The following is a 17,261-nucleotide window of genomic DNA, read 5'->3' as shown; positions in this document are numbered from 1 at the left end:
CCACCATGTGTGAATGATACAGTGATAGTTCTGATCCCAAAGGTTGATGATCCAACCAAAATGTCCGAATTCCGGCCAATTAGTCTCTGTAATGTGATTTATAAAGTGCTCTCCAAATGCTTGGTCAACCGACTAAGACCGGTTCTGGGTGATATTATTTCCCCTGAGCAAAGTGCTTTCGTGCCAGGCGACTCATTACAGATAATGCGTTGATTGCATTCGAATGCTTCCATTATATCCAGCAAGAAAAGGATCCAGAGAAGAGCTATCGTGCATACAAACTAGATCTGTCAAAAGCATACGATCGTGTCGATTGGAGGTTCTTGGAGCGAATGTTGCAAAAGATAGGCTTCGATCATCGGTGGGTACACTGGATTATGACATGCGTGACCACGGTGAAATAGGCAGTTAAGTTAAATGGAGCTATCTTGGAAATGTTTGCACCGTCGCGTGGGCTACGGCAAGATGACCCCTTATCGCCATTTTTGTTCTTGTTCATTGCTGATGGTTTGTCTGCTCTCCTAAGCCGCGGTATTCAGTCCAATGAGTTGATGCCACTGAGGGTATGTCCGCAAGTGCCAGGATTATCTCATTTATTATTTGCGGACGATACACTTCTGTTCTTTAAGGCTAGTCAAGAGCAAGCAGTACAGGTTCTGCATATTTTGGACAGATTCACGGAAACAACAGGCCAGCTTATAAATCGTGCTAAATGTTCTTTGATGTTTGGAGATAGTTGCCCAGATGTGGTGCAGTGTGTTGTACGGGCCTCTCTTCATGTACAAGAGGTTGCTTTTGAAGACAAGTATCTTGGTCTGCCAACGCCCGAGGGACGAATGCACAGAGATAAATTTCAAAACCTGCAAGGAAGATTGACCAAGAGAATTCTTCAATGGGATGATGGGTTACTCTCACAAGCGGCAAAAGAAATCTTGATCAAAGCAGTTGGCCAATCAATACCAACATATCTGATGAGTGTTTTTAAGTTACCATTCTCTGTTTGTGATGACTTGACAAGGATGATTAGGAATTATTGGTGGGGTTCAAAGCAAGGGAAACGAAAAGTTCATTGGAAGGCATGGGAACAGTTAACCAAACCAAAATCTTTTGGAGGGTTAAGATTTCGGGATTTTCGCCTTTTCAATCAGGCGATGCTCGCTAGGCAAGCATGGCGATTGCTGACTCAACCGGAGAGCTTATGCGCTAGGGTGCTAAAGGCGAAGTACTACCCGCAAGGCCAATTGCAGGACACGGTGTTCCCCCGTGGTGCATCATCATCATGGCAAGCAATACAACATGGTCTGGAGTTACTGAAGAACCACTTCTTACAGGTCGATATTGAAGAAATCATCAAACTGAGACCTTCACCCAGGCTACATCATGATATTCTAGCATGGGCTCCAGAAAAATCAGGCGTCTTCTCGGTTCGGAGTGCGTACTGGCTAGCTTGGGAGACCACATATCGCCAGCATATTGGCGCAGGGAGCAGGGCACCGGATGGCACTCGTGCCATCTGGAAGGCAGTGTGGAGGTGCCCTGCTCCTCCTAAGGTACGCACCTTTGCTTGGCGTGTTGCGACAAACTCCCTGGCTACTTGGGAAAATAAACAAAAAAGAAACTTGGAGATAACTGACACTTGTGTTATTTGCGGTGTGGAACGAGAAACTACCTTCCATACCTTTTGTAGGTGCCCTTCGGCGATGGCGCTCTGGAATGCGATGAGGGAGACATGGAATATACCAGCTCTGAAGGAGGTGAAGAACACGGGGACATAATGGCTTCTCCACATGCTGGACAAGCATGATGATATAACGCGAGCCATGATCCTCATGACTTTTTGGAGAATATGGCATGTACGTAATGAAGTTGTCCACCTCAAGCCGGCACCTAGCATCGAGAGTTCAAAGCAGTTTATGTGTAGCTACATGGATTCGCTTCTGGTGATCAGACAACACCCACACGCTGATGTTACAAAGGGGAAGATGGTGGTGCAGTACCCTGGTGAGAAGGAAGCAGAGAAACATCAGAAGGAGAGGAAACGAGATGAAGTAACGAGTAGCTGGCAAGCACCACCCCTGGTTGGGTAAAACTCAATGTGGATGGTTCATACATGCAGGAGGAGGAAGTCGGAGGAGCGGGCATGGTGCTGAGAAATACGGCTGGAGAAATCATCTTTTCTGCCTGTCGCTACCTAAGTACCTGTACTTCTGCCCTGGAAGCTGAGATTGCAGCTCTTATGGAGGGTATAGCCCTGGCAAAGTAGTGGTCTAATTAACCTGCCTGTCATAGTCGAAACAGACGCGTCCGAGGTGGTCAGGTTGGTGTCATCTGGAGAGGGAGATAGATCATCTTTATCTGCCCTAGTCGGAGAAATCAAACATCTGATCATAGAGTCTGTGGAGGTGAAGGTTGTGCATATCAAGCGAGATCAGAATATAGTTAGCCACACTCTAGCTGCCTTTGGGCGTAGGACCATGCATTCGGCAGTCTGGTTAGGATCAGGACCGGATAACATCCCGACTCTATGTCGGCGAGATTGTAATACCACTGTTTAATTAATATATCTTTTATCGCAAAAAAAACGAAAGAACACATTATTATTCATGATAAAAAGATAGACCACATAAAACGTGCAGTAAAAAAGATACTTAAAAAGGATTTTAAAATAAGTAAATGTAAAATGAAATTAGATAGAAAAAATAGTAGAAACATATAAAAAAGAGAAAGAAAAACACACACCTAAATACATACTGTATAACCCAAAGAGGGAAGCGATAGGTTTTAAAAAGACAAAAAAATGCGACGCATGTATGCTAGTCATACACCGAAGCAACCAAGCTGCTACCTACACCGAAGGAACCTTTTTTTTTTTTACATGTACACCGAAGGAACCTAGTTGGTAGCTAGGCGCCATCACGTGCACGGAACTAGAATCACTAGATTTAGATGTGCGCCTTGGCGGATGATCCCGTAAAAATCGAACAATTTACACGCAAATGAAAATACGTTTTATAGGATTTAGAAAACAAAGTAAATAAAAATTGAACACGAAATCGGAATGGAACAACAACGCTTACACACAATGAGGGAAATATCAAAATATTAGCTCTTATGGTTTTTTTTAGAGATATATAAAATAAAGCTAAAAATAACAAAAGTAATATCTCAATAAGCTCGTCGCAAACCAGTCTTTGAAGGCCACTACACACACAAAAAAAAACTAATTCAAATAGGTAGCTGCACCGCCAAAAGGCGCTTCTAGGGCAGGATCTCGACAGTCTCGAGCTCTACAGCCTCCATCAGGCCTCCATTAGGCTACAACAAAGCAAATAAATGTTTTAATTAGAGCAACATTAAGAACACCACATAATAAAAAATGTTGGAGAACAAAGGGAATGTTACACTAAAGCTGTAATCAAATGAAAGTATTTGTAAACCAAGAGTATTATTTGCACTTAGATATAGCATAAGAAGAAACCCAAGGCTCAAGAATTGCCTCCATAGGTGAATAAATAAAAATGTAGGTAGTTTTAGACAAGCATTACCTGATCTATTATTAGAAAATATATAATTAGTTTTGTAAGAGTTTGAAAAAGGACATAGATTTTGTGTCCTACCGAGACCAAAAAGTCGTTAAGTATATGTTCTCAAAATGATATCAATAAATAAATAAATAAATAGGTGATGCCATCTATCAGAAGGAAAGCACCCGAGGTTTTACTTGCGGATGATGTATACTAACTATGCTCGAAGGACAAAAGGTACCGTAGCTATTCTTGCTACATGTGCTCGAGGGCACACACTCGGCCTCGACAACAATCTATTGACAAACTCAACATGGGTAGTGTAATTTTTTTTTTTGCAGCAATCAATAAAGTGAAGTCCCTACAGAACCAATCCAAATTAGGTACATTTCCTCACCAGCCTATCGATATGTACAGTATATTTACGTTGGGCCTAAGCATAACTAAGACCTGAGGGAAGCTCAAGGTATAAATCTCTACCTGGTACCAAAAGAAGCTGACCTGACAACCTTTCGGCGAGGCACAATAACTCTTCCACGACGCGTGAGGCAGAATCGAGCCAATCTGGCAAAACCTGAAAGAGTAGATCGATAGTGAAATGTAGAGTAGTTGTGATTGTGTATTTGGTTCCTTGTACAAAATAATTTGATCTTCTTCTGTCAACACATGTGCATGATAGTAAATAATTCATAGCGAAGGAGCACACTAAAACGTAGAGCTGGCTAAATAATTTCTAGCACTATCTAAAATAATCCATAACATGTATCTCCATTCATGATGTCCAACCAATCTCCTCACGTGCCGGTGGCCACAAAATGGGCAAGTGAATGCAAGAACTTTCTAATAAGATCAAACCATAAACTGACTCATGATGAGACAATGACTTAGTATCACTGATCATCCAAAATCGTAGTTCAAGCAACTGATAATAAGTGCATACAAAAGAAAAAGGAAGCATGCTACATTGTTTCAAAGAATTCGTAAACAACATGAAGCAATGTTTCTGAACAAAGGAATTGAAAAATTTCCGCAACAGTGGTGACTACACATACACGCATATCGTGCACAATTGCACAATAGCACATAGCAAGATAAAACAGATTTACGTATGCAAAAGATAAGAATAATAACATCCAAGTTGGCCACGTGACAGTAATTTACCCGCACATGTTGATCAGAAAACACAGTTGTTTGATTTAAGCTTTTGTCTTCAATGGCCTAGCTGTAATTTCTGGTAACAAATTAAAAGAACACAAAAGTTGCCGTTAGCCAAAAGGGGAAATAATATAAGCACATATGAAGTCTTTCTCTTTGTGAGTATGCATGTTAGAGCCAAATTGGTAAAAGATCACACTGACGCCAGCATGCTCTCGCCGCCCCGACCATGGGTCGATCATGGAGCAGATAGACCCAGTCTTGCTACATTTGGCCAACATCGCCAGGTCTATCATGACATCGCAAGGGGTATATTCTCTCGGGCCACCAAGTTGTTTCCATACCGGGTGAACACCGGGTGCGACTTATCATTGATAACGAAAACCAGGTCTGGCGCGATTGTATCCAGCAGCTCCTTGCCTTGATCTTCATGCCCTTCTCCCAAAGTGCTTCACGTCAACTGCTAGGATCTCCTCCGCTGGTATTATTTTCCTACATCATTGTCATGAGTAGGATTTAATTATTTTTCATGTACAAAATCATTTGCCCTTCTGTCAACGCATCTGCATGACAGTAAATAATTCACAACGATGGAGCACGCTAAAATCTAGATCTGGCTAAGTAATTCCCATCAGTCATATTTGACCATCCAAATCAGAAGAGACATAAGCATGCAGCAGCACATGCAAAAATAAGAGAGAAATATCGAAAGAGAAATATTGTGCTTCTATTTCGAAAACTAAAATGCATGCCTCACTTTTCTCCTTGAAAACTGAACACACAACAATTTCCATCTTTCTCCTTGATAACTAAAATACAAGTCTGATCTTACCTCATCCTTATTAGCATAGAAATCCGAAACAGAAATCCTTAAATACACGAGTATTTGCAGTTTAAGGAATATGTAGAAGCTTCAATATTAATTATTACTATCACAAGATCATGACAAATAAAAAGATGTATGGATTAACCATTCAATTGGAACAAACCCTCATATTTTGGCATTTCATTTTGAAGGAGCACAAAACAGAAGCTGGTTGTAGGTATTTGAATTTTATATCTATTTCTTCACCTATTAACATGTTAAAGCTACAGGGAAATCAATTGATTATAATATGGGGTTCTGCATATGTGAAAAAAATAATATGCAACTAACTACCACAAAATAATAACATGGGGCAGTTAAAAAATAAATCAAACATTTTTACATGCGGCGACCAATTTAAAGGGCCAGAGGTAAGTATCTGAGTCTGATCTCCTAGAATTTGAATTCTCTAAAACGAATGGCGGCCAGCGGGTTGTTGCATTTCTGCTATAATATAATCAGTGAACAAATTAGTCATACAAATTTTCATGCCTGATTTCATTTTTTAGGTAGAAGCCTAATCTAAAATACTTTGCAGTACAAGTCGTACAATAGTATAATACCAGATAGTAGTTAAAAAAATAAGTCAAGCTGATATATAGGATGGATACAGGCTGGATGCGCGCCTTGGCGCGCAGCCCCGATATTTCGCATTAACGATCGTTTTGTAATATACTCGATAATAAGCTGATAAAACACACAATATATATGTTGGCTCAACAAATATGTTACATACCCATTTTAGGATTATAGATTCTCTATTTAATAGGTTAGATCAACAAAAATATTACACATACATCTAAGAAATTTGCCTTGACGATGCATTCATAAAATGCTGCTTTATGTAATCCATGGAAAATGAAGATGTAAGAAGTCAAATCCTAAGTGCAGCATCCAATCTATGGTAGTATTAGCTTGGGAAATCATAGTCATGAATTTCATCAGAGAAAACCTGAAGGCTAATCGACCAGACAAAATTATTCAGAAGTAGAAATTGTATCGCAGTGGTAGCAAGTGTATGGTTTATGTGTGGCATAGTCCCAGCAGCACAATCCATTTTACCTCTATCAATTTTACCTTCCCAAAATCTTTCGAATGGAAGGTAAAATTGATATATAAATTAGAAGAGAGAGCTCCTTGTAGGCTATCAGCAACGAATGAGATGCAGATGAAGAGAACCATTGCGTTCACATAGTCAACTACCTCCTTAGCGCTGCTATATGCATAGCCCAAGATGCGCTTGGATGCTAATAGAGCTCTAGTGATGATAACTGCCTAACTCACATTAATAAACATCACAACACGGACATCCAATCGAGCACCTTCGGGATTCCCAACCCCTAGTTAATTTGATACTCTAGTGCTGCCCATTGAAGAAAATACAAAATAGTGTTATCAAATAATAATTCCATCGAAAAAACGGTATCATGTCCACATATATTAACTTCTGCTTACCTTGCAGCGGCACCAATCCCATATGCTATAGTATACATCACTATGATTGTTGTCATGCTGCACAAGATGAGTGTAAGTATAATGCAGATATTACCATAAGAGCATATTACCTTACATGGGAAATTCTTACCAGGTCGAAAGAACTAAAGTTTGCAGCTCTGAATTGGGTAGAAGTCCCGACAGAAGAATAATGACCTCAAATGACCACCATTCAAAACTGGAAGATGCACAAGAATAGGCATTAGCCTGAGTAAAAAAGAAACATGTCAGGGTCCGTCTTATTAAGAACATCTACTGATGAATGCTCATCTGGACAAAGAAATTGTTGCCCCCCACCATATTATAACTGTATTGGCATAACAATGTACACACTTATTCCTCCATTGTATTCCCCTGTAACGTTTTTCATCTTTGACTTTTTCAACAACAATTGGCATACTAATTAAGGAATCTTATAAATTCTAATAATACATCCTATGTTTGCAATCAATTCGTTACATTTTTCTAGTTTGAGTCTTTATTTATAGAGAAAGGAAATAAACTTTTCAACAGTAAGTGGCACGATAATCAAAGGATTTATGAGTACATGTTCACAATCAGAAAAATAAATGGTGTGCTTGCATTAGAAATGGACTTTTGTAGTGGTTGGGTCTCTACATAAAGCGCCTTGCTGGACTCGGGCATTATGATTGAGGGAGGCTGGTGGAGTTTGCCATTGGTGGTCTGGGTTTACAATATCTTTTTGTAGAGTAAGTTGCACGATTAAATTTGTTCCAAAATATGAAAGGAGAGAAACAATTGCAGGACCCATGCAAATTAACATATGCTCTCATCAACCAGAGCTACAGTTGGAGTATTCTAAATATCTAATTATAATGCAACCAATCCAAGAGAATATGATATCCTCCCATCACTGAATAAGTGATTTAACCATAAAGAATGCTAATATGGCAAAACATCCCTATCCATAACAGGATTAAGATAGCCATAGAGTGAATATAAGTTGATATATTAGTAAGCAATGAAGAATAAAGAAGAAAACAATACCATCATAATTATATCAATTTGCGAAAATATCAATCAATATATACCTGATTATATATATGCCCACGGAAACCTTTGCAGCATAATCCGGTATAAGAAACATCTCAATAGGGTCCTCGAAAGGAACTTGACAGCGTCCTATAACAAAATAATCAATGAGATCAAATACATTTTCTTTTTTGCTATTTTGCTTTGATGTCTTCCCCTACTTCAATAGAACAGCAATGATACGATCTTTTTTTTTTTGAAAATAATGATCCAATCTTAAACCTTCATAAATAGTTTCATCACTATTAGTTGTAAATTAACATGAACCACATGTCTTAAAAATAAAAACGAACCTACTTAAACATTTGATGCAGCAGATTAATTGTAACTTTATAATATTAGTATTATAACACAAAACATGTAGACGAAAAGGAATGTAAAACGGAATCACATAGTAGTTGTGGCCAAGCCAAGTACATGACCAAGTTCACTCTTTTTTGAAAAAAAAAAGTTATACACAAAATGCTGGTCTAATTAATTACCATGCGCAAAAGAGAGAACTTATTTAAAACTCCAGAAGGCCAAACCAATACATCTAATACATTTGAAATAGCAATAACCAGAATCTATCACATAAATCTATCAAAAGATACTCCATACCGGTCATAAACTTAACTCACCTAATATATACGCTAATATCTTGACCTTTCTCTCAAAAATCTGAAACACATAGGCATCTCACTTTCACCTGTAGCACACAACCCTGAACCTGGAACATGCAACATCATCAGTAAAATTGCATGGCTCAAAATACCAATTATTGATGTCGCAAACTGATAACAAACAAAATAATCCTTTGTGATGAACCCAAGAATATCTGCTGAAACCAGTACACTTTGAATCAGTCACTAATTTGTTGTCTATGCCTGGCATTCATGCAGCCTAATTACGCGAATGTTAAAAATGGCAATAGACTATCCACCAAGAAAATATGGATTTCAAGATCAACTCATTGTCAAATGGAACCTCATCGATGCTCAAGAACAAGTAAAAGGAAAGAATCTGAATTTAATAAATACTACCTTCAAGTGAATAGGAACATACCGAGATCCTTTCTCCACCTTGCTCTCATTACGCCTGAAACTGACGACTGTATATTAGTCCGGATAAGGATACATCCTGAATAACAACAGCAGAGACCAAAGTTTGAAGTTTCCAGAGTAAGTCAAGGTCAAAATACAAAAGCGGAAAATTTAGAAACAACTGTTGACGGCTACAAAAATAACGGCAGCCAATAGCAGTAAGAATTGCAAAAAAATAATAATGATACTGCAATCAACACAATGATCAAGTGGACGACTTATAGATGTAGCTCAGCCTGATACAATCACACATGCATGACAGCCTAACATCTCTGATCAGACTGTAGAAAAAGGAAAATGTTAGTAAACCTGAATCACTGAGGTATATATTTAATTCAAACTACGATGAATCCAATCTCCTACATGATTAATAAATCATGTTGAACACCTAACATGTATACATTAGTCCTTATCAATAGCAAGTTATGGGCACGTTCTGGGAACAACAAGAAACCAAATTTCATAGAACCAATCCTAGGTTTTGTAACCATAAATCCAATCTTCTACTGCCTTCATTTATCATGCAGTGCACATATTATGTACACATTTGAGAACAAAATTAAATACTACTGGGAAATCCCCATTTTTGCAGACTTGATTGTGCATATATGCACCAACCTCTCAAGTATGCACCAACCATAAATCGAATCCTCTGCTGGTTTCATTGATTAGGCCAGGTCCATGCCCTCTGTCGACCCTTTCTAGCATTAGTGAGAGAGATTGAGATTCATCAAGAGAGAGAGAGGATCTGCAAACCTTCACGAATACGAGATGGAGGACCGCAGACTTCTGCATCGCTAGCTCAGAGGGAGACATTGACGGGGATGCAGACTGGAAAACCGGCTCGTACGTGGGCGACAGTTCCAGCAGCTTCAGATCGTCGGTGCGACCTGATGTGTGGTTGGACGCGCGCCGGCCAGCGGGTGCGAGCACAGCAGGCCAAGCCTCGGCACCGAGCTCGCCTCGTGCTCCACGAAGTCGCCGCGGTCCTCCTCCACCTTGCTCCTCCTCTAGGCCAGCCCTTCCCCAAGCTCCGTCTCCAGGAAGAGCTCGAACTGTGCCTTCCAACGCCCCCACCGTCGGCGCTGCACTTTCGCCGTCGAAGACCTCCATGCGCAGGCGAGGGAAGGGGCGGCGCGATGGGAGGAGAAGGGGCGGCGCGCGCGGACCATCGGAAGGGCGGCGCGATGGGTGGAGAAGGGGAGAGGCGGCGCGGGGTGGCGGCGGGAGCTATCGCGGCAGGTGCACGAGGGGAGAGGAGGACGAGGCTCGTGGCGGCGCGATAGGGTTTGCCTGGCTTGCGTGCTCTCTCCCCGATTTGCGAGACGCCGGGCCGGTCGGGCTTTTTAGCAACCCATGGATAAAATGAGGGTCCGCATGAGGGCCTCGCACCCTGGAGACACGGTCAAAACCAAGACACGGGCTCTCTTGGCAAGAATAGACGGCTGAGATTGGACAGAGTCAAAATCGGACGGCTCGCGTGCGCTGAGCGCTGTGAGGCCCCCTATGGGGGGCATCATATATACCTTCAGACTAGATTTAGATACGCGCCTTGGCGCGCGGCCCCGTTATTTCGCTCTGACGATCATTTTGTAATACAAATGATAATAAGCTTAGAAGAACAGACAATATATAGGTTGGCTCAGCAAATATACTCAGTCTCATCTTAGAATTGTAGATTCTCTATTCAATAGGTTGGCTCAACAATATATTACACAGATATATCTCAGAAATTTGCCTTGACGATGCATCTAAAAAATGATGCTTCATGTAATCCATGGAAAATGAAGATGTAAGAAGTCAAATCCTCACTGTAGCATCCAATGCTATGGTAGTATTAGCTGGGGAAATCATAGCCATGAATTTCATCAAAGATATAACCTGAAGGCTAATCGACCAAACAAAATTATTCAGAAGTAGAAATTGCATCGCAGTGCTAGCAAGTGTTTCGTTTATGCGTGGCAGTAGTCCCAGCAGCTCAATCCATACTGACCTTGAGTTGTTCAGCATGTACAAACAGCCTACAGGAGAGTAGTAATTTAGCATCATATCAATTACAGGTGAGTGAAAGGTTTAAACTCGAAGGTTTACTATGGTAATTCAAATGAACTTGAGAACTGGCCACACAATATAGGAGAGGCATTTCAAGGGCATGGATCCATGTACCTCTGAATCAAGCCGTGAGCTGCACACACAAATAAGAACGTAGTGGCTAGCAACAACTTTTAGGCTGTCACTTATTAACTATGACAAGGCACTACGAAAATTATTTCTCCATTCCTATTTTTATGATATATTCAGTTTAAAAAGTGAGAGAATTAAGAGTCAACCTGGAAAGGGGAATGGACCGGGGCATCAGTGGGCAACCACTAAAGCCAATTGAGGCGCACTAACACACGGCTGCTCTTTTAACATGACTAAGATCTACAGTAGAAATATGCAGTACCAAAATAATAATTAACAGAGTGACTAAGAATTGACGCAGAATGTTTCTATTGATACCTACTAACGTATAAAGTTTTCTCTTTTGAGAGTTGTTTAAAGGTGGTCCTACTATTACAGGAAAATAGGACAGAAGGGTGCGACCAAGGCCTAAGCGTCAGCCTTTAGTGCTTTTATGAAAGCTAAAGATTGATGCCTATAAACCGTGGCTTAAAGAGAAGTGAACTTGGCTACAGCCTACATGTACATAAACAACAACAGAAGAAAGTGAAGAACTCTATTTATATTCCTATCGTTTATGTTGGCATCCATTTTTTTACAGCGCTAATACTAATGGACTTCTATGAGTAAAAGTGTTAGTGGACTTATGTAAGTAAATGTTGCATTGGGCTGGCCGGCTGGGCATCGCTAGTGTAATCAAATTGCTGGAGTGGTCTTTACTGAATATGCATAAATAGGAATTATCATAGTTTTAGGGTGGTAAATGGCACACGGTGATGGGCATGAGGTGCCCAAGACTGACAGGTCATATGCTCTCAAACGTGGAGATGCGAAAAGGACGGAGACCATGTGAAAGAAGCCATATGGATGCATATATATAACTATTAACCACGTGACTTAATCCCTATGATTTAACTGGATGAATAGCAATGAGAAAAGACAATATACATTATAATAGTTAAATGAAATAAGTGGTCATTTGAACTATAACTTTAGCTATCTTAGTATCTGTTTTTTTATATACGAAACATAATGGCAATGAGCCTAGTAGGAACCATCCTTAGGATATAATTATGATAAACGCAGCCATGGCGATAGAAATCAAATTTCAATGATACAAACCGGATATATTCAGTAACTATTGGTCATTTCATAATAAGGTGAGGCAATTTATTTGTGGATGCTAAAGTATTTAGAAGGCAACAAAAGAAAAGCACACCTCAGAATCGTCACTATAATATAAAGAGTGTCCAGGCTTCTCCTTACCTGAAGATCGACATAACAAATTCATAGCAGACTGGAGCTACAACAGACTCATAGAATAGTTGTCCAAATTATTGTAGATTTCCACGAGCCCATGCGTCTCTTCCTGGACAGAGATTAACCAAAATGAAACTGTTAGCTGAAACTTCAGAAGAGATACAACACAAGTCAGTAAACAGTGACATATTTTAGCTGTAACTCTTATCCGAGACTTCAGAAGAGATGTCAAGAATTTGCTTGTAATGTAAAAAATAATGTTCCAACAAAAAAACAACTTGAGAAGATTATATCACTAATTAATAATAAGTAGCACAAATTAAACTTCCCAGGCCGCTCAATAGATAACATAGATAATAATGAATCACACACTAAAAAGGTGGAAATGGCCATGACTGTGATCAGAAGAAATAAAATTGTAAATGGACCGACCTCATACCTCTTTGTAGTTTGCAAATACAAGGACATGAGATAGTGTGCAATCAGAAATTTCCAACCTGTACAAAGTTATGATAGTCAAAGTTTGCACTGAAGCAAAACAATTAAATGAGTCTACGTAGGTACAAATATCTTCTACTAGTGAAAACAAAGCATCACGGTCAAAACCAAAAACACTTGCCTGACCACTAATTACTGCCCAACCACTCTCCTTGACAGCATCTGTAGCTTCCTTAAATATCTCTTACCCCTGAAAATATACCAAGAGCACAACCATTTAACTGGCTGAATAGCAAGGAGAAAGGACAACATATATTATAATGGTTTATCAATCACAAGGGACTTGATCGAACACCTTTGTACATTAACAATATTGCCACCATTTGATTTTATTCACAAGGATGCACATGAAATTGCACAAAAGTGCAATACGGGTATTTTACTATGAAGTTGCACTCGTTTGTGAAGATTATCGAATTAATTATAGTTGGAAACTTCACACTTCAAGCAAGACATTCAAGGAATCAGAGATGCACAAATTTATAAGATTGCCTATTCAGCAGAATAGGAGTAATCAGATCCCTAACAAAGTCATATGGTTTGTCTAAGCAGCCCAGAGTGGTGGCTGCATGAATCAGCATTTTCTTCCTGCACTTCGAAAGGCTTCACCTCTCCAGCAAGAATGTGTGTGTACATCTGTTTTCTTATAGGTCACACAAAAAAGGATAGAAGGGAAAATAAATAGAAACAATGGTGGGGGCGTATGGAACCTACATATGAATGTGGAAAGCAATAAGCAGGAGAATGACAATAATGTAAACAGGAATAGAAGTAAACCATCTGGCAATTCAAGAGGGTGAATAATTCCAGTGGGTCTGTCCCCTGGCCAAGGCAGGATGGACAGAAGCAAAATTACAGCTGCGACATGTCAACGACATGCCTCCTCTTTTGGTCATCTAAGGAAGTTGTTAGTATAATATTTGGTTCTACCACATTGAAAAGCAGACAATCAATGTGAGCAGATAAATGAAAACTATTCAATCTCTACTCTGATTGCACACATAATTCCAAATCTGGAGTACTGCGAAGCACCCACTCTACAATCAGTTTTGCATCAAAAGAATACCTCAGGGACTTAGTAAAGGCTGGACCTAGCACACGGTGACTTGGTGCTTTTCACAGAAAAAAGATGTGCACGTGGAAGAAATTCAAGATGCTAGTTTGACTGAAGCTATTCCTAGTCATGGAAGGGCAAAGAATAGGAATATTGGTAATTCAGTTTTTATCGAATTGTCAAATGTAGGTAATAATCTATATGGGCATAATGATTGCACCAGAAAAACAATTGAAAAAACGAACAATAATATCTAGTGGTGAATCACAATCTTCAGGATATCCAACCGAGAACAAAAAATATATCTAAGCCAACAGAGCCTCTAACAGCAAGCAGAAGTGTTGTGTTGCCGATAACAGGCCCAACATCTCAGGTAAGAGTAAGCTCACGCTGGCCTCGGTGGGAACTCTCAGCCTGCAACATAAACAGAGAAAACCTATTAGCCCATGTAGACAATTCATCAAACACCTGACAATTCATCGAACACTCAGTGACAAGTGAACCATCACCAATAATGTTATGCTTTTAGATGTACAGAGTATAATTCATGCAATTGAAAATGCATTTAGAAGTTAAAAATAATCTATGGGTCGTTGTTGTGAAGAGCTACACACACAAACATAATATAGCATAATGTCCCAAGATACTTCCCCTTCAGTTCTGCCGTGTCAATTTCCAAAAGGGTTCTACACACATTTAACAAGCCATAAATCAATGCACGGAATGAGACAAAGAGCCGCTGAAAGGAATTGTCCATCCCAGACCCTTTGTATACCGCAACGCTACCAGGATTTGTCTTTCCAATCTGCTCACAGTATGCAGGAAGAAGGCGATATCCATCCTCAAGGGTACCATGAACAACAGCCATGCTTCTCTCCTTTCCTCGCCATGCCTGCATATAAGACACAGCAACCCCATTCTGGTCCCGAATATATTGCAGTATCTGTGGCTTAATCTGCGGACTATCTCTTAGTCTTGCCTCAACAGACCTAGCCACCCAGTTAACAGTGGCTTGTTGATGATGTAGATCCTGAACACCCTCACATGTGTGCTCTGCTTGCAGCGTCCTGACAGTGAAAGTCAGAACATCGTGGCACTTGGCTACATGCACCCGCCATGGACATTCTTCTGTGCTGCATTTGGCAATGAATCGGCTATGGTCAGATTTCAAGACACGAAGCTGGAAATGCAAAGCAATTGCCATGTCCTTGATCGCCCTGCGGCAGGTGTCAACATTGCTAAACTCTTGGCCGATGACAAGGACTCGCAAACGCTGTACAAGGTCCTGCTCTACGTCAAGATAAATCTGGTCGTCTTCCGATTCAACTAAAACCTGGTCGTCTTCTGACTCAACTAAAACATGGTCGTCTTCCGGCTGAACTAAAACCTAATTATGGTTAAAGGGCAGTGCTTAGCATATCAGTATTTCCATGGTAGGAGGACAAGAGCATCATTGTTCAGGGATCGAAACACTCACCTGAACCAGAATCATTTCAGTTGTAGAGCAAGTCACTTCAGGAAGAGGTATCAACATCGATAGTATAAACTCTGGGGCATTTTTTATTACCCACCGATCTGCAGAAGCTAGGTAGAACCAGAGGAGTGTCATATACTGGCATCTTGCACCACAACTGAACCCCATGAAGACAGAAGTACTACTGCAGTTCTCAAGCCTGCTGCCATATGAGTTATGAAGAAAAGAGAAACACATCGTAGGGTACAAATGCAGCATAATACCTCAAATGGTGTTGGCGTGCTGCTATGAAGAAAAGACATGAAACTCGTAGGAAACTACAATATGATGATAATAGTGTGAATGAGATTATCATTCACAAAATGGAGTACAAAACAATAGCCTCATGTTGAAAATATTTTAAATGGGTATAGATGTACGGCTTGTAAACAAAATGATTACTTTCTACCTCTGGATTCTTTGATTTATTGCAGGAAGTGGTAGAACACAAATGCAGTAGCAGCAAAAAAATGAATATTTGAACTTGCATAGTTTTTTTTAGGGAGGAGGCATGCTTTACTGAAGATGGTCATGGCAGCCTCCTTTTTCAAATTTAGACTCTGCTCCTTTCCTAACCGCCTCTCGTATACCAGCGTGATATCCATCAACCGACACAATCGCTTCATTGACAACCTGCAATGTCCTAAACAGGGTAAGAACACCACTTACATAGAATAGGCCATCAACTTTGCTGAACTAATGCAGATCTGGAATAGAACTTAAATTATGCACAGTATGTTAAATGAAAAAATACATCACCTTTGCAAACAACTGGTTGCATATGTCAGCATGAGCAGCATCGATAGCTTCTTGAGGAATGCAGAGAGGCACTTGGAATGCCACCAATTCATCCTTGCTCAGCTGTCCGTCAGCTACGAACTGCTAAAGCTTCTGTCTGTAATGTCTGAAGTATGAAGTGGCATTAATAAAACTTGATAGCCACAGTAGCTAATATAGACCTATGTTGTAAATATAATGGTGCAATAAAAAGTAACTATCAACCTTCATGCCTCTAGCTAGCAAGTCTAGCATCCCTCTACCCACAAGGTAACATACACTTATAACTTCATCAAGTAAATAAGTAGATAGCTGCAAGCAAATGCTAGGTGAGCAATTTGGTGACGCCAAGATAACATTGATAACAAAATGATTCACAAAGAAAAACCGGTATGAAAGCAGAGCGAGGAAGGAGGCCTTTACCTTGGTACTGAACGTGCCTCAATTGTTTTTTCGAATTTTTCGACTTCAAAGAAATAGAGGGTGCCTCTACATAACAGCAAAACCTCAAACAGAACATGATCAACCAGGCCACTGTGATACTGAAATAATAGCTGAATAAGATAAGGTGAACCAAAAGAAAGTAGCATCCCTCAGTGGAAAGCCCATACCTGAATCAACAGTGCTTCTCAACCTCTCTCTGGTATATATATCAACCCAATTGTGCTGCAGAAAGGGGAGAAACATGAGCAACTCCGATCCGAGCTAGAAATCTAGTAGACAATAGAAGGAGGGGCTTTTGGGTAGGAACCTGAACCGGCATTGCGAGCCATGCTAAATCTCCGATCCATCCTCTGATCCAAACATACAGAGGGAAGAGGTG

Source organism: Lolium rigidum, chromosome 5 (assembly GCF_022539505.1).
Source record: "Lolium rigidum isolate FL_2022 chromosome 5, APGP_CSIRO_Lrig_0.1, whole genome shotgun sequence".
NCBI lineage: Eukaryota > Viridiplantae > Streptophyta > Magnoliopsida > Poales > Poaceae > Lolium > Lolium rigidum.
This window is presented reverse-complemented; position numbering follows the sequence as displayed.